At 44.6% G+C, this 18,743-nt stretch overlaps 1 protein-coding gene across 6 annotated transcripts in view; it reads left to right on the top strand.

Annotated features, from left to right (window-relative positions):
* The window catches only part of adamts6 (ADAM metallopeptidase with thrombospondin type 1 motif, 6), a 175,890-nt gene that overhangs the window by 31,161 nt on the left and 125,986 nt on the right, over window positions 1–18,743 (top strand). The gene's annotated exons all lie outside the window — the stretch shown is intronic.

The following is an 18,743-nucleotide window of genomic DNA, read 5'->3' as shown; positions in this document are numbered from 1 at the left end:
TATTCCGGCCCAGATCCGGCAATCACCAGACACTTACATCTGGACCACATACTGAATGGAATTATGGCTCTAGGGTGGTCTGCTCCTGTTTGCCAGATCTGGGCCACAAACTAGCCATTACTACCATATCTGCCATGTCAAAGAGCTATGGTTTGACCCCTATAATTATTAAATGATCACTGTACTTTATCTTTACCAAAAGTGACCGATCATATGTTTTAGGAGAACAGTACAATACTTGCCACATCTTACCTCAACTGCTTACACCCTCTTTAGCCAGAGATACTCGCCCATATTTGCCATATCTCATCTGGGCCACTATAGGCTTACAGCCACATCAGCCAGAGCTTACTGTGCGGAATATTTGGCAAAAGTGGTCCACATATGTTTTAAGATAACTGGGCCACATTTGCCATATCTTCTCTGGGCCACTTTAGGCTCATAGCCACATTAGCCAGAGCTTACTATACCTAATATTTAAAGTGTTACACATATTTTTTAAAATAACTGGGCCACATTTGCACCTACACATGTGAGCCAATTTGGGTTTAGACCCAGATTACCCTTAAATTACTGCCACATTTTTGCCAACTGTGGCTCACATTTGTCCTCTGTCATTTGGCCCAAATTTACCATTTTTTACATGGGCAAAATTAGGCTCACATTACAGATTACATTTTGCCATAAGTGACATATATGTGTCCATATATGAATTGGAATCTATGCCTCCCTTTTAATATTGTACAGGTTGGGCCACTTAATGCCTAGTTCACACTAAAGGATTTTAAGCCTGATTTGAGCCCGATTTGGAAGTTAACGAGCTCGCCGACAGATCGGGCTGTAATCGGCAAGAAATCTGCGGGTGCTCGGCTCTCGCCGCTCTTTATGTGTGAACTACTGAACAACGCATCAACGAGGCTCGCTGACGCGTCGCCGACACCTCGCAGACAGAAATCCAACATTTAGCATGCTGAATATTCCAGAGCAGTCGGCCGACTTAACCCCACGTGTGATCAGATGTTGTGACGAGCTACAGCCAATGAGAGAGCATATCAGCATGAGCTGAATGCCTGTGTGTTCAGGAGCTCAGCAGAAACATCTGTGATTGGTCAGAATGGGCATCGGTGCACTTGCTTCATTCTGCATTAGTACAGACATGAGAGTAGGCTATATTAACAGTGGAACTAGAATTCTGTAACTATTAGAATTACCATACTGCTCATTCTGACCGTTCTCATATAAAACACCATATTGTCACAACATATTTACATTCAAAGCTATTATTGAGATATGAAAATTAAGCTTTGAATGTCTGGCATCATATTTAATGACACCATTACCCTAAAAAGATAATATATCTTTGGTAATACAGCCTATAAATATGTAGTTAAGATACTAAAACACTTAAAGGTCTTGGCTTTCATTTTCACTTTCAAACAGGAGCTATTTCACTGCACAGAATATGCTGTTTTGAAAGATATCTGAAGTAAATTGATGTTTTTGCCATCAGAAAGTTTTGTTCATGTTAGCAGGAAGTTGTTAGGCAAGAAAATGCACACATATTTAAAGTCACAGTGAAAAGTATCAGACATGCATGCAGTCATTTTGACCAATATGGTAATTTAAAGCAGAAATGCTCAGTTCCCCTTCGGGGGGAACTTCAGCACTATAAGTGGATTTGATTGTAAAATCCACGCATTGGGAGGTTCGGTTCAGAAGCTACTCGTCTGAAAGAGTATTGAACGGGCCAATTAAGAATGAATTGGCAGCGCAAGCCTGCGCAGGTGAGCGGCATAAGCAATCAACTGAGTATATAAGCTCACCTGGCGCAGCAGACGCTATCCTTTTCGCTTCAGAGACTTTCTGATCGAGTCGATGAGGGTTCCTCCTGCTGTGACCAGCGATTCTGAGCGAACGAGAGCATTCTCCCGGTCCAGAGTGTGTACACGCAGTGGCAGACGGTCGAGCTGGGTTTCTCCCTTGCCTGGCGTTCTTTGGGTCCGGTCCTCCAGAGCGGTGCGTATAAAGTTGCAAACTTCACAGAAAGAGCAACACAGTCGTGCAGCACGTCCTTATCAGGACGGCGCTCCGACTGTGCGTTTCTGGATGCGGTGGTTTCCTGTCCTCGGATGATGGGCGCGGGCACTGTGTTACATGTCTGGGGGTCCAGCATGTTAATGCGCTGCTCGCGGGCAGTTCATGTCGTCATCGCGATGCCATGACTGTTGCGCAAGATCGCGGTTAGCCTTTGCAAAAAGGCGAACCACCCCAGTTGTCCCCTGCTCTGCAGCGGGCACTCGGGCAGATCTGAGGGTTTCAGCGAGAGATAATCCGTCGCCCACGGGCCCGCGGACCTCCCGCTCCTCTAAGCGCTCCATCCAAGCTTCGGGCGGAGGAAGCGATCCGTCTAACAGATGGTAGCCCTTACGCCCGATGACACCGGAGACCAGATGTCCACCGCGGCATCGGAGGGTGGGCTTTCATTGTCCGATGATGATCCAGACCCGCTCGCCCCCTTCGGGCTGGTGAGCGCTGTCACTACGGATCCTGAAACGGACATGTTAGCCGTGCTTTCCCGGGCTGCTTCGGCCGTGGGTTGGAGATGGTTTATCCCCCAGCTCCGCGGCCGGACCGACTAGAGGGGCGTTCCCTTCTTCCGGGAGGTGCACAGTAGGCTCACGCGGTCTTGTAAAGCACTTTTTTCTGCTCGTGCTGCGTGTTCCTCCACCCTAACCACTCTTGACGGTGAAACAGCCAGGGGGTATGTGGCGATTCCTCAGGTTGAGTGCGCGATGGCGGTAAATCCGCGCGGCGCCTCTTCTTGGCGGGGTCCGCCTCGTCTCCCATCCAAAGCCTGTAAGTTATCTACCTCCCTCGGAGCTAGAGCTTACATAGCTGCGGGCCAGGCTGCTTCCGCCTTGCATGCGATAGCCACCTACCAGCGCTACCAAGCGCAGGCGCTGGCCGAGCTGCACGAGGGTGGGTCCAACCCAGGCTTACGAGCTTCGCACCGCCGCCGACTTAGCTCTTCGGACTACTGAGTCCGCTGCGTGTGCGTTGGGGAGGACGATGTCCACATTAGTGGTCCAGGAGCGCCACCCCTGGCTGATATGCGCAAAGTCGACAAAGTCCGCTTTCTTGACTTCCCCATATCCCCAGCCAGGTTCGGCGACACTGTCTGTGAATTCACCCAGGAATTCAAGGCGGTGAGAGAGCAGTTGGTGGGTGATGTCTTATCGGCGGTCCGTAGCCCGCTCCGCCCGCCGTGCCATTCATACCTGCTCCTCGCCGAAGGCGCCCGCCTACGAGAGCTGCTCCGCCCCCGCACACGCCTAAGGCGAAGCGAGCGCGTCGGGCACCTCGGAAGCAGGCAGCCCCCCTGCCCAGAACGCCGCTAAGTCCGGCAACGGACCGCGAAGCGCCCCTGGGACAGGCCATCTGGAGAAGAGGGAACTTGCTCTTTCCCCGCTGGAGGGCGGGGCCCCATTTCCAACGGCACTTTTTACTGCCATGAAAACATTATGAGAGGGCACTTTTCACTTCCCCAGATGTGACAGCCCGAAATCTGCCAGTCTGGGACGCTATGCTTTCTAGCTTGCAGATTCGGTGCGTTTCGCCAGTGGCTCACGAGCGCTGGGAGGACGGTCTCCTTTCTCCCACCCCTCGAGCCTCCCCTCCGGAGCTCGGGTTTGGAGTGAGAGCAAATATCTCACCTCCAGCTTTTCCGTGGGACCCGCGAGCTTCCCGGATCAGCACACCCACTCCGCGCTGCCCCACTGCTGGTACGTCAGCGATTGTAGCGATGAGTCCATTAGCGAGAGCTCTGCCTGCCTGGTTAGCGCGGGCCAGCTCTTCGCGGTGGCTCATACGCACAATCAGACTCGGCTATGCGATTCAGTTCGCGAAACGGCCCCCCAAGTCACGGGTGTGTATTCACCAGGGTCAGCCCCCTGTCCGCCCCTGTCTTGCGAGAGGAGATTGCTGTCCTCCTGGCGAAGGATGCAATCGAGCCGCTCCCTCCAGCCGAGATGGAGAGCGGGTTTTACAGCCCACGCTTCATCGTGCCCAAAAAGAGCGGTGGGTCACGGCCAATCCTAGATCTGCGCGTTTTGAACCGCTGCCTGCACAAGCTGCCGTTCAGAATGCTCACGCAGAAGCGCATCCTCCGGTGCGTTCGTCCTCTGGGTTGGTCTGCAGCATTAGACCTGATGGACGCGTATTTCCATGTCTCCACTCTTCCTCGCCACCGACAGTTTCTGCGGTTTGCGTTTGAAGGTCGAGCTTGGCAATACAAAGCCCTCCCCTTCGGGCTCTCTCTGTCTCCGCGGGTCCTCACCAAGCCCGCGGAGGGTGCCTCAGCGCCCCTTCGGCTCGCGGGCATCTGCATACTCAATTTCTTTACGACTGGCTGAATTGCCCTCTCTTTTGATTATGCACAGAGTTGATTATGCACAGAGACAAAGTGCTCTGGCACTTCCACCTGTGGGGGTTTCAGGTCAACCGAGAAAAGAGCAAACTCGCCCCCGTGCAGAGGATCTCTTCTCTCGGGCTGGAGCTGGACTCGGTCACCATGGCAGCGCGCCTCTCCGGAGAGCGCGCTCAGCTGATGCTGTACTGTCTGAGAGAGCTCGACAGTAAAATAGTGGTCCCACTGAAACAATTTCAGAGGCTCCTGGGGCATATGGCATCCGCAGCCGCTTCATGCCGCTCGGATTATTCTATATGAGACCACTTCAGCACTGGCTTCACGATCGAGTCCCCAGACGCGCATGGCACGCGCGCGCACACCGAGTCTCTGTTACTGCGCTGTGTCGCCGCGCCCTCAGCCCTTGGAGCGACCCCTCGTTCCTACAGGCCTGGGTGTCTCTAGAACAGGCGTCCAGTCTTGTTGTCGTTTCAGCAGACGCTTCCAACACGGGCTGGGGGGCTGTGCGTTGCGGGCATGCGGCTGCGGACCTGTGGAAAGGTACCCAGTTGCATTGGCATATCGCCTGGAGCTGTTGGCAGTGTTCCCCGCTCTCCACCGTTTTTTTCCGGTGTTGGAGCGGCAACACGTGCTGGTCAGGACGGACAGTACGGCGGCGGTGGCGTATATCAGCCGTATAGGGGGTATGCGCTCTCGCCGCATGTCTCAGCTCGCCCGCCGTCTGCTCCTCTGGAGTCATCCGCGGCTGAAATCGCTGCACGCCATTCATATTCAGGCAAGCTCAACCGTGCAGCCGATGCGCTCTCACGGCAGCCTTGCGTCCTGGAGAATGGAGACTCCACCCCGAGTCTGTTCAGCTGATATGGGCGCGATTCGGGGAAGCCCAGATCGATCTGTTGCTTCCCCCGAGATCGCTCATTGCCAGTTGTTCTTTCCCTGACCGAGTGCTCTCGGCACGGATGCACTGGCTTACAGCTGGCCTCGGGGCACGCGCAATACGCGTTTCCCCCAGTGAGCCTGCTCGCGCAGTTACTGTGCATGGTCAGGGAGGACGAGGAACAGGTTGCTGGTTGCGCCCCTCTGGCTCAACCGGACCTGGATGTCAGAGCTCTCCCTCGCGATAGCCCTCCCCTGGCAGTCCCTTCGAGAGAGCACCTACTCTCTCAGGGACAGGGCACCACCTGGCACCCTCGCCGATCTTTGAAGAGATTTTTAGACGCGAGGAAGACTTAGGTAACCTCCGATTGCGGTGGCTAATACCGTCACTCGGGCTAGAGCCCCCTCCCCGAGCGCGCCTATGCCCTGACGTGAAGTCTATTCACTGAATGGTGTGTCTCTCGCTGAGAAGACCCCCGTAATTTGCCAGATCAGCGTTGTGCTTTCTTTACGCCGAGAGAAGTTGGAGAGCAGGCTGTCGCCCTCCACACTCAAGGTTACGTGGCTGCCATCTCCGCTCTCATAACGCGGTGGCTGGCAGCACCGTGGGAACGCATAACCTCATCATCCGGTTCCTCAGGGGCGTTAAGCGAATTAATCCACCCCGCCCCCTCTCATGCCCTCTTAGGATCTCGCCCTCGCTACACAAGCCGCGTCAGATCCCTTCGATCCTCGACTCAGTATTTTCTGTCCCTGAAGACAGCTCTGCTGGTCGCGTTGATATCGATTAGAGGGTCGGGGACCCGGAGGCATTTTTCGGTCAGTGACTCGTGCCTGTAATTGGGCTGGCTTCTCTCACGTATGAGACCCCGCCCGCGATATGTGCCCAAGGTTCCTACCACTCCGTTTTAATACGAGGTAGTGAGCCTGCAAGCGCTGCCCTCGGAGGAGGCAGACCCAGCCCTTATTTATTGTCCAGTTCGCGTTTTGCGTATTATCCGGACCGCACTCAGAGTTTAGATCATCTGAGCAGCTCTTCGTCTGTTATAGCGGTCGGCAGCAGGGAAGTGCCGTACCGAAATAAGTTCCCACTAGATTGTGGATGCCTTTCTTTCACTATCAGAGCCGAGATGAGCCGCGTCCCCCGAGAGCGCGTGCGCACTCCACTCGGAGCTTCGCATCCTCTCGAGCGCGCGCACGCGGCGCCCCTCTAACAGACATCTGTAGAGCTGCGGGCTGGGTGACACCCAACACATTTGCAAGGTTTTACAATCTGCGAGTGGAGCCGGTTTCCTCAAGGGTATTAGGTAACCCTTGGTGATTGAGGAAACAATTCGGTAGGGTGTTGAAACACGCTTGCTGCGCCATTTTCCCTAACACGGAGATACGTGCGCCTTTTTATCTGTCAGTAAAGTTCCCCGTCAGGTGAGCCCTGCAGATTCCTCCGTGGCCCCCAGCACTGACTCAGCGGAGGAGTCACTTGCTGGCCCACTACGTTGTAGGTCTGCCCGCTGGTCAGCCCGCGTTTTGGGTAAAGGTGCCTGCTATGCGTGGTCCCCACTAGGCGATCCCATATGCTTATTCAGCCACGGTTAAGTCCCCCCCCCCTGGGCGGACCCGTGTCTTCCCTCCCCGCTAACCACTCTTTTGCTATGCGTACTCCCCCTTTTTAGGGCTAGTCCATATGTAAATTCTGCCATCTATCCCCCCTTGGGTAACGGATGGCCTCCGCAGCGTCCTCCCTATCGGGATTGCACGCTTCCCAACGTACTGTCGTATTTTCCTAGAATTATCTAGATGCTCACGACTTCCCAAAAAAATATATATAAATCCGTAAAACTTCTGTTGAAGTAGGATAAATTAGGGCCAGGGACACGTTGGAGGACCGCGCCCCCCATGATGTGGGTGCGTCACGCTTGCTTGACTATCTCCTCATCGGGGGTGTTGGTAAGGTGCAGTCATTATGGCGCTTTCAATGGGCTCCCAATGCGTGGATTTTACAATCAAATCCACTTATAGTGCTGAAGTTCCCCCCGAAGGGGAACGTTCGAGGTTACTAAAGTAACCCTTCGTTCCCCGAGGAGGGGAACGGAAGCACTATACTCCGTCGCCATAATGACTGTCCCTTAGCTGTTGAAAGTCTCTTCAGCTTAAAAAGGATAGCGTCTGCTGCGCCAGGTGAGCTTATATACTCAGTTGATTGCTTATGCCGCTCACCTGCGCAGGCTTGCGCTGCCAATTCATTCTTAATTGGCCCGTTCAATACTCTTTCAGACGAGTAGCTTCTGAACCGAACCTCCCAATGCGTGGATTTTACAATCAAATCCACTTATAGTGCTTCCGTTCCCCTCCTCGGGGAACGAAGGGTTACTTTAGTAACCTCGAACGTTCTTTTGTAATAAAAAAAAATAACAATGTCAGAAAGAAATACACTGATAGTTAGAAAATGGCAGGGTGTTATAAATATGTTAGTTTTACTTCAAAGAGTTATCTGCTGATCTGCTGATGTTTAAAATCCTGTAGTGTGAACTAGGCTTAAGGCACACAGTCATTTTGTCTGGGCCGAAGGAAGACCACCAGTGCTGCATAACTGTCTAAAGTGTCCCACATTCATATGCTATCTGGGTACAGCACTCAGTTACTCAAATCGTGAAATCACTACCTTTTATAAATTGTTATAAAGGTTGACCAACAGTGACGACATTAGAATATATGTTAGGTATAGGTTTTGAGTGTGTGTGTGTGTGTGTGTGTGTGTGTGTGTGTGTGTGTGTGTGTGTGTGTGTGTGTTTGTGTAACCGTGATTCATACACATCCCAGACAGTGATCATAACATTACATGTCATGCTCATTGAGAATTTATTTTGTATTGTAGCCTTTAAAATAATTTCTGCGTCTGAAAGCCCTGCATTCAAAACGTGTAATGGTTTGTTTTTGACCAAAGTTTTTCACTTTTGATGGCATTTCTTGTGAGAGGCTAGTATTGTAGAAAGCAAATAGTCCCTTAGCAATCACCAAAATGCTATGCTGTTATAATTTTGCAAGGTGCCTTGCACACACGCTGCCTTCAGAGTCATTGTTTGATAGGGCCTGATAACCTCTTGCTATTTGGGCTAATTGGAACTTAATTAGAATCAAAATCTAAGTATCATATTTTGATATGATGTACCTTTAAAGAAAAATTATGTCTATATATGTGGACTCGTGGTCTGAATTCACATAAAACATTTTTCCAAAATGTTTTTAATGCATATTTAACATTTAAAAAAATTGAACTTGCTTTTGAACCATCAGAGAGTAAAAAATTATTTTTTTCTAACCAATGCACAGTTAAAAATAGTGTTTGGGACTTGTAAGATGACACTGTATGTCTGTAACAAAATATAAAACATTCAAAGTATTTTAAATAGCCACTTAAGAGCTAATATGTGCTGTCCACACATGTGGACACTTAAGCCCAAGAAGGATAGGGCAGAGAGGCAACAAGCAGCAGCCTATGATTTCAGATGTAGCAAATGTGCAAATCCATGCCTGAGAAACTGAAGTAAAACACTAGAAATTGGCTCTCATTCAAAAGCATTTACTTAATAAAGATATAGAACAGAAATGTGTCTAATATTTACCTGAAGCTGTTTAATTGAATGATAAAGTTCAGTGTAAGTACAGTACAAAATAAAAAAAGCCCTTCTTCGAAAATGTCTTTGTCAAGGGTACAAACTTGTCAAACCTTTAGAGAAATTTAACAAATTTCTGCAAAGCACACATTCATTATCCCCAAACCAGCCTTGTGTAAAGTCCTCTATTAGAAACAAACATAAGAGCACAGGAGAGAGATGATGATGTCCTTCAAATCATATAAAAGAATCATATACTGTTAACTTAGAAACTTAGGCCGATGAAGATCAGAAAAAGACTAGAGTGATTTTGCTGCAGATACATTAAAACTGCTATGCTCTTAAACACACTGACTGAGTACATGAGCTTTCTTTTCTAGGTCTTAAAAGTGCAGCTAATTTCATGCTAGTTTATTTTATTTTATTTTTTCATCTTTGTTTTGACCCCTGATGAATTTGCACCCCTGCAAATTTTACCCCTGTATGTTAAGCGCCCCTATTATGCTTCCTAATATTTCATATAATGTGTAATAAAAATGTTTGTGAATGTTTGTGATTTTTTTGTCACCTAAAAAAGAATTTATTCTGAATTGTAAACAGGTGATCATTAATTGCATTTATATATATATATATATATATATATATATATATATATATATATATATATATATATATATATATATATATATATATATATATATATATATATATTGAAGTCAGAACTATAAGCCCCCCCTTTGATTTAGTTCCCACAATGACTAATTTTCATATGTTGCCCCCTGCCAAACTAAAAAAAAAAGGTAACCTTAAATCAAAAACAGAGTATTACACGTACAATATCAGTAAAATTACATGCAACAAAAACATGAAAAAAATTAATACCATTTTCATAAAGCAAAAAGCTAAAAGAATTACAGACCACAACATTTTCATTGACAACAATATATGCTTGACTCTCAGACACTGCTCTGAGGTCTAGAAGAGTTTGATTCATGTTGCCGTCATATCAATAAGGCATTTTTTTTGGCTTTCAGTGAATGCATCCCTATTGTATCTGCAAGCCTTCAGAGCAACCTGTAAAATAATGCAGTAAGGGCCAGTTTGTCAGTTTATGTTTGTCGAGTACACACCCTTCTGAAGTCCCTGCACTAATTCATTATGTTTATTCAGGAGCCAAAAATGTCTAGCAGTAGTTTAGTTAATGGGTGATCAATCTTTTACATGGTGGACAGCTCTGTGATTTTTACATGTTTTACTAACTTCCTCAATTTAGCTTTAATTGGGCTTGTTTTAGGGCTGGTTGACATTTTGGCATTCAAGTTTGACAGTTTGTACTGGAAACATGTATTGGGTGAGTAATTTACAACTGAGACTGGTTATTAATGTCATTGTTAATTGGTGCTCACTGATGCATGACTGTGTGGTTTGGACAGGTGCGAGGCAGCGGTTATTAGATATTTATGTTTATACACATATAATTTGTTGAACTTTTTAGTGTTTTTGCTAAACACGTTGAGACCAAACAACTTTTCAAATTGACTGAAACGGACAGAATGTCTTTACGCTAGTCTGCAGAAAGTTTATTTCTTTAAAGAATATGCCAAAATAAACTGCGTGGTAAACAACCAACTGTTGTCTTGCTAATTTCAGGCAGCCTTGTTTTGAGTCTGGCAAACCAACATTGCTGGATCTTCTCTTAAAATGCTTTTTATTCTGACTTATTCCTAACTTTCGTCAGGGAATTTTCCTGTTTAAACAAGACATTGTGTGTTGTCTTCTCTTAGATTTAGTGGAGGAATTGACATTTCATATTTCAGCGGAATATTAATGACTGCAAAAGTTCATATTGTATTCTTTGGATCTACAGCTATTGTTTTATGAGATCTGTTCTGATTGTTTGAGGCTTTACTCAGGAAAATGAACAATTGTTCAAGTTAAAGTGTGGATGGCTGTTGTATTGGAAGCCAAAAACGTTAAAAAAAAGTTGATCTGTGGAACCTGTGTATACAGACGCGCAGATTTTTTTGGCATCTCTAATTCAAATATATGTAGTTTTTTTATGGTCCAAACAGAAAAACCACGTTTACAAACTTGGTCCAAATGAAATTGATATGTAGCTTCCAATCTGTTTTAGTCTGTTGATTTTTTTTCAACAAGTGTTTTTATCAGTTTTATATTTTTCAATAATTATCAAACACACAACAACAATAAAAAATACATGAAATAAGCATGATAATACAAATAAATTAATGGTAACAACAATAATTAAAAAAAATTAAGTTATTATAAAAAAACAACTAGGGCATTAAAACGATTTCAATGAAAATACAAAGAGGCAGTCAATAGTGGTAGTAAGCATATTAAGCACTACACTGCTGCTCAGAATCCGCATTATATTGGTCCAGGGGATCAAGAAATAGTTGCCATATACTGTTAAACTTACCAATATTATCAATAACTCCATAACAGACTCTTTCCATGTGCAGAGATAAGTTAACTATGCCTCAAATTAAGGAATAAAATTTGATTTCCACAGTTTTAGAATGACACTTAGCAATAATCATTTCATAAATTATGGTGCTTTGTATGGACACATTATAGTCCAGCAGAGAACGAGAGTACTCAAATATAGCCATTTCTGGGTCTGGTGTTCTAATGTGAAGGGACGCTGACAACAGAGGTGTGGACCCAAAAGCAGGGTTTATTAGCAGGATGGTCAAGCAAGCAATGATCAACACAGGGGCAAACAGATGTATACAGGGAATCCAGAGACGTGGTCAAAACACAAGCAAATGGTGAAAACAGGGAGGCAGCAGGCAACGCAAACAAACAAAACAAAGCACAGGCCTAACACGGAAAGCCAAGGCAAGGAAACCGCGTCGTGATGTTCACAAATTTTATAACTCAGTTAAAAAAAATCCATTAAATTTACAGAAAAATACTAGCAGCTGTGGTTACCAGATTTTTTCCGTAAAAAAATACAGAAGTTTATAGAACTGTTTAAATTTATGGAAAATTTCATCAACTGATGGGTTTTGTTATATTCAATTATTAAATAAGTGACTTGGTTAAGAGCTTACTGAACTATGTTTTTAGTTTGAAATTTGGAAGAAATATTATTTGATCTTTCTAGAAAAACAAAAACAATTATTAGCATTCAGAAATTTAAATGTAGGGCGACATGGTGGCTCAGTGGTTAGCACTGTTGCCTCACAGCAAGAAGGTTGCTGGTTCGAGTCCTCGCTGGACCAGTTCGCATTTCTGTGTGTAGTTTGCATTTTCCCCCGTGTTTATGTTGGTTACCTCCGGGTGCTCCGGTTTCCCTCACAGTCCGAAGACATGTGGTGTAGGTGAATTAAATAAACTAAATTGTTCATAGTGTATGTGTGTGCATGTGAGAGTGTATGAGTGTTTCCCAGTAGTAGGTTGCGGCTGGAAGGGCATCCGCTGAGTAACACAATGACTGGATAAGTTGGTGGTTTATTTCGCTGTTGTGACCCCTGATGAGTAAAGGGACTTATGAATGAATGAATGAAAGTAAGGTTTTACATTATAACATAATATAATATTCATACATTCAGAGGAACCCATGTTTTGGTAAATGGCATTGTAATTGTGTTGTAAAATGCATGTCCACTTATTATAAGCAATGCTCATTAATCATCTTTAGGCTTAACTGGTCTAGTTTATGCTGCTAATAAAGTAGACAGGTGCATGTTACAATAATGTACGATTATTATGGTAATAATTTGGCTTATTTAATTCTAGGATGAGTGGTTGGGTTTATTATAGACTTGTTCCTAATTGCTTTTTTTCTAGCACAATCTGACAACACTAATAAGTCTAGACATATATCCTGTGATTTCATGCACCGCATGTATTCACAAAAGAATTAGATGACTAATACACATTTAAATACATCATCAATAAACAAGCTTTATGACTTTTATGCCCGCTTTGAAGGGACAATAAAGAACCCTACACCAGGATCACTTCCTCAACCGACCACTCACCTATGACACTCACCTCCTCAGAAGTCTACACAGTACTGAGCCGGATCAATGTGCAAAAGGCTGCTGGACCAGACGGTATTCCTGGGTGCATCCTCAAAGCATTTGCAGAACAGCTCGCTGGGGTATTCACAGACATTTTTAACCTGGCCCTTATAGCAGCTTTGCCAACATGCTTTAAAACCACCTCTATTGTGCCAGTGCCAAAACACTTCAGCCCAACATGCCTGGATGACTACGTCCCTGTAGCACTCACACCCATCATCATAAAGTGCTTCGAACGGTTGGTCCTGGCACATCTGAAAGACTGTTCAATCCACAAAGGCCCTTTGCTGTTTGTTGACTTTAGCTCAGCATTCAACACTGTCATACCCTTGTTAAAACCACTTAAACTCTGCGGACCCGGTACCGGTACCCGGTATTTTGGATACCCTAGCTAGGTATTTTACATTGGTTCATTTTCATATTTTTTTATATGACACATGTACAAGTTCTCATATAGTTCTAGCATTCTTTTTACTGAATTATATTCATATGCCAAACAGTTGTTGAATGAATTGTGGTGTTTCCATGGTGCAGAAATGTAAACAATACATTCATGATCAATAAGCAGCCCCAGGCAGCACAGACAGCTGTCATCTCTTACCTTATGCTGTGCCCTTCAGGGCCATTCTCCTCTGTTTTTGAGGTGATGTGCATAAGTAATCCTTTTATATGTCTGATGTGGTCCAAACACAGTGAATTATATTTGATCAAACAAAAGAATAGTGAAATATGTAAACAAGGATTGGTCCCTGTGGCTTGTATAGCACCTCTCATCAGTTGGAATACAATAACTGTTGCATATATTATGGTAGAGACATTTTTCTTTTTTCCTATGATTACAGACATGTGCAGGAACCACCTAAATTAATTAATGCACGCTAGACCACACAGAACCTAAAAGGTACACTTTCAAATTTAAGTTTGTAAAAACATTTACAAAAAGCGCCTCTTTTTTAAAGTGTTTATTATAACACAGATGACATATACAGTGATTTTAAACACTTTCAATAGTGTTTTATGAAAATTCAAACGGTTTTCTTTAAAATGACACCAAATTTTTGTATTTACACCTCTTTATGTGGATTTGGGAAGCTTTTAAATTTGGGTAGGCAAAATCCAGGCGGAAATCCAAAATAGCAGCAGAGTTTAAGTGGTTAATGATCAAACTTAGAGACCTGGATATCGATACGTCTCTCTGGATCTGGGTTTTAGACTTTCTGACTAACAGACCTTAGAATGTTGGATCAGGCCACATCTGTTCCATCACTGTCACACTCAACACTGGTGTACAACAGGGCTGTGTGCTGAGCCCCTTACTCTTGGCCTGTGAACAGATCCAACACCAGCATCAAATTTGCAGATGACACCACAGTGATTGGTCTAATTAGCAACAATGATGAGACTGCTTACAGATAGGGGATGCAGCATCTGGCGATTTGGTGCACCGACAATAATCTGCTCCTTAACACCAACAAGACCAAAGAGCTTTCCTTCAGGATGAGACGAACAGGTTCACATGATTCCATCCACATTAATGGGATGGCCATTGAACCTGTTTCATCCTTCAATTTCCTAGGGACCCACATCTCTAAGGACCTTTCCTGGACCACCAACACCTCCAGCCTGGTCAAGAAGGCTCACCAGCACCTGTTCTACCTAGGGCAACTTAAGAAGAATCAGCTTTCATTAGCTGTCTTGGTGAACTTCTACCACTGCACAATAAAAAGCATCCTGACCAACTGCGTCACAGTCTGGTATGGAAGCTGCTCTGTTGCTGAGCGTAAGGCACTGCAGTGGGTGATGAAAACTGCCCAACGCATCACAGGGACCACACTGCCAGCCATAGAGGATATCTAGAAGAAACGCTGCCTGCGCCGAGCACGCAGTATTCTTAAAGGGCCATGACACCCCCCACTTTCGGTTAAAGTCTACTTCAGAATTTTTTCAAAAGATGCATGATTAATGGGCATGGAGCTCCGCGAGCATCGGGCAGGAGTGGGCGTAGCCAGCAGGGGAGAACGTGAGCGAACAACTGTTGTTGTCAGTTAGCTCACAAAATGAGACACAAACCATGAGGAGACGCATGAGTTTATAGTTTACAAAGTTAAAATGCAAAGAAATGAACAGTGATTTATATCCCTGCTACATTTGTTATTCGTAATTTCATATACAGACAACCACAATTTATATCATTATAAAGATGTGTGTTCATGTAAACACTATAAATGAGGACTTCTCCCTCAATCCCCGTATCCAGCAGACTCAGTGCAGCAGGTCTCCTAACCTGTCTATTTTAACCATTAACCCAGCTGGTAATCTGGAGGATTTAGGCAAACACAGCAGCACGGCGATGTGTCTGAATGTGAACGAAGTCCTGATAAAAGACAGTGTCCGCCATTCTCTAATTCTCGTGCTGCTCTCCCGACAAAAATACTAGCAGCACGCACACAGCTTTGCTGTATGATCAGCCCTGACAAGATCGCTTATACTGTGATCGAAAATACTGTGCCGTGGTTTCCGTGTCTCTCAGCTCGGGCTTGACACTGGCAGGTCTGGCAGGTCTCATGAATAATTAAGCAGCCGGCTCATCTCATAGGATAAGAAAACTCCGCTATGAATAATAATGAGAAACCGACGCATCATCATTGCACTTGCAGTACTGTGCTACGTCGCCGATTTTGATCCCGCCCCAAAATTATTTTAAACCCAGAAGCTAAAATTAGCTGACAAAAGCTCAAAATTATCCAGTTTTCCCTACAATTAAAGCTGACAGGTGCTAACATTGTCTTAACTGATGCTCAACACACACACATCTGTTAATATAAAAAAAAGTTCTCCGGGGTGTCCTGAACCTTTAAGAATCCCTCTCACCCTGCTCACAGACTGTTTTCTCTACTGCCTTCCGGCAGGCGCTTCAGGCTCCCTCTGACAAAATCCAGCAGACTGAGGAGCAGCTAATTTCCTTCTGAACTCTGCCCCCCACTGACTCTTTTGCCCCCATAATACACCCCCCACTCTCCTCTAACTTATACTCCTCATAATCACTGCACTTTTTAACATTTGCACATTTAAAATTTGCATATATTTATTGCAATACATTGCAATGATTCATTTATTTGAACTGTACATACCCACTGCACATGGACATTTGTAATTATGTACACACCCACTGTGCATTTACATTTGTGATTATGTTTATCTATCTGCACACTTCTGATTATTAATAGCAATCTGTACATATATTCATTTATTTTAAATCTCTGTTCATAGCTAATCCAACCTGTACATAATGTTCATAGTACATCCATTTGTAAATATCACCATAGTTTTTCTGTAACTGCACTTTATAACTTATACCTGTTTCTTGCTCTTGCTGCTATTGCACTGCTGGTTAGACCTAAACTGCATTTCGTTGCCTTGTACTTGTGCATGTGTAATGACAATAAAGTTGAATCTAATTTAATCTAATAGCTTGTAGAGATCAGTTTGAATCAAACTGCATAGAATGTTGTTGTCACCTGCCTTTTTCAGGAACAAATTTGGTTGTTGAATGGCATTAAATTACTGAAATGAGCACTAAACAATGAACTGACAATTTAGCCGCAGTGAAATGCGTAGTGAAAGTATACTCTAGATTAGATGTGAAACGCAAATCTGATTTCTGCAGCATTAACGAAGCTTTGTTTATGTGAAGTCTAATAAGCTGATTAGCTTTGTGCTGTTGGCTTACAAATGAGTACTCCAGGAGGAAGGAGCCCCTGCAGCGATCACATTTTATGGCCATTTATACTAGCAGGGCTTAATTCTGAGACATTTATGTGCAGTGATTTCATGTATGACTAATGATAGCCCAGAGGAGAGCTCAATGATCAGACTGATGTTTCCTCAAAAGCCTGTTAAAACAAACTCACTGGTGTATGACACAATATAATGTCTTAAGTCCATTGTGGTTATTTGTTTATGTTTGAAGAAAATCGTAACATTCTTGAAGCACTAATTCAATAAAGCTGTCATAGTGATGACAGAATAAAAATATTCATTCATTGATTATTTTGTTTTCTTGTCGACTTAGTCCCTTTATTAATCCGGGGTTGCCACAGCGGAATGAACCGCCAACTTATCCAGCCCATTTTTAGGCAGCGGATGCCCTTTCAGGGAATTCCCATCTCTGGGAAAAGTAAGAACATGTTCTTGACTAAAAACTTTGATGTAAAATATTTCAAAAGCTATTTATTAAAAATTGTAAAATAGTTTACTATAAAATGACTATAAAAATAAGATATCACTATGTAAATTATCGTAATTGTTGCAACTACTAGGACTTTTTTGATTATCTAAAATTTATTGTTCCATGTTATGTTGAAAATCTTGATTCTGACTGGCTGGAGTGTGTGCTATAAAATCATATAATGCACAGGTAGTTCTAGTCAGTTTTGATCACAGTTTGAAATAAATGCGCTTCCCTCAAACATTGAGTGTAACGATACACTGAAGTAAAGGTTTGGTACATAGCATGATTTTAGGTTCATGGTCCGATAAGGGTTTGGTACAACAGCATATTAATGCAGTTGACGGCCGTGTGTGACCATTATACACCTGTGTATTTTTAAAGCTTGATTTATACTTCTGCTTCAAGTGACCGGCGTAACCCACGGCGCATGCAACGCGCGTAGCTGTGCATGTAAGCCTGGTTTATACTTCTGCGTCAAGTGACCGGCGTAACTCATGGCATATACAACGCACGTAGCTGTGCATTTATACTTCTGCACGCTGTCTCTGTTGGTCTGCATTAACACTACCGAACCGCTAGTTGGCAGTGAGGTGTAAATGTTACTCTATGTCGAGTTTCTTCATTGCTGTTTTGCTTTTCCTGAACACTTCCGGGACGTACAAGTGGCTCAAACTCGCTCATTTTGAGGCAGAAACCGGCGGACGTGAGATAAACACAAAACAAAACTTTCCATCCGGAGCTCCTTCACGGGACTCCACACTTGCAAATAATCGCTCCATCAGGCTCGCACCTTTCACGCGGCTCCCGGTCCCGCCCAAACTCATCAGCGCTACCAAGCCGACCAATCACAGAGCTTGCACTACGCGTCGTTTCGATGTGTAGTTACATTTTTTGAGAGGTGCACGTCAGTGACGCCGACGGCCACGGCGAAGAGCTATGCGTCAGCGCCGTAGCATACGCCGGCATTTGACGCAGAAGTATAAATCAGCCTTTATACTTCTGCGCGCTGTCTCTGTTACCGTACGTTCACACCGAAAGCGGCGAGAGCGTCAAAGTAGCTGGAAGTCATTCATTTTCAATGAGAGCGGGCGGCGATACGTGGTGAGGAGCAGCGCGGTGCGTCTTTTCCATCGTGGGCATCGAGGAGAGTTGAAATCAAGTCAACTTTATGGTAATGAGCTATGACGCGGTTCGGCGGCAAGCAATCAGAATGAAGACGTCCATCGCTTGATAGGAGTTCAGAGAACACAGACCTGTGAACTTTGGTTCCGACCACATTTGTTCCCAAGGGTTAGATGAATGCGGTCACCGGATTTCCAATTATTTACAATGTTTCTTACAGGAACATGCATTAAATACGTTACTGCCGAGTTACTGATGTGCATTAATGTTATATATATTTATCTTTAAAAAGCGTGAATCTCACGCGACGTGAAAGTACAAAACAGTATAACATTAGCTGCTTCAGGATATTTCAGACATATGGACACATATTGGATAAATAGAGCAAAGCCACACCAGACACAACTTGATCTTCCATT

This window comes from Danio rerio, chromosome 10 (assembly GCF_049306965.1).
Source record: "Danio rerio strain Tuebingen ecotype United States chromosome 10, GRCz12tu, whole genome shotgun sequence".
NCBI lineage: Eukaryota > Metazoa > Chordata > Actinopteri > Cypriniformes > Danionidae > Danio > Danio rerio.
The sequence above is the reverse complement of the archived record's forward strand: the minus strand, read 5'-3'. Positions and strand labels throughout refer to the sequence as shown.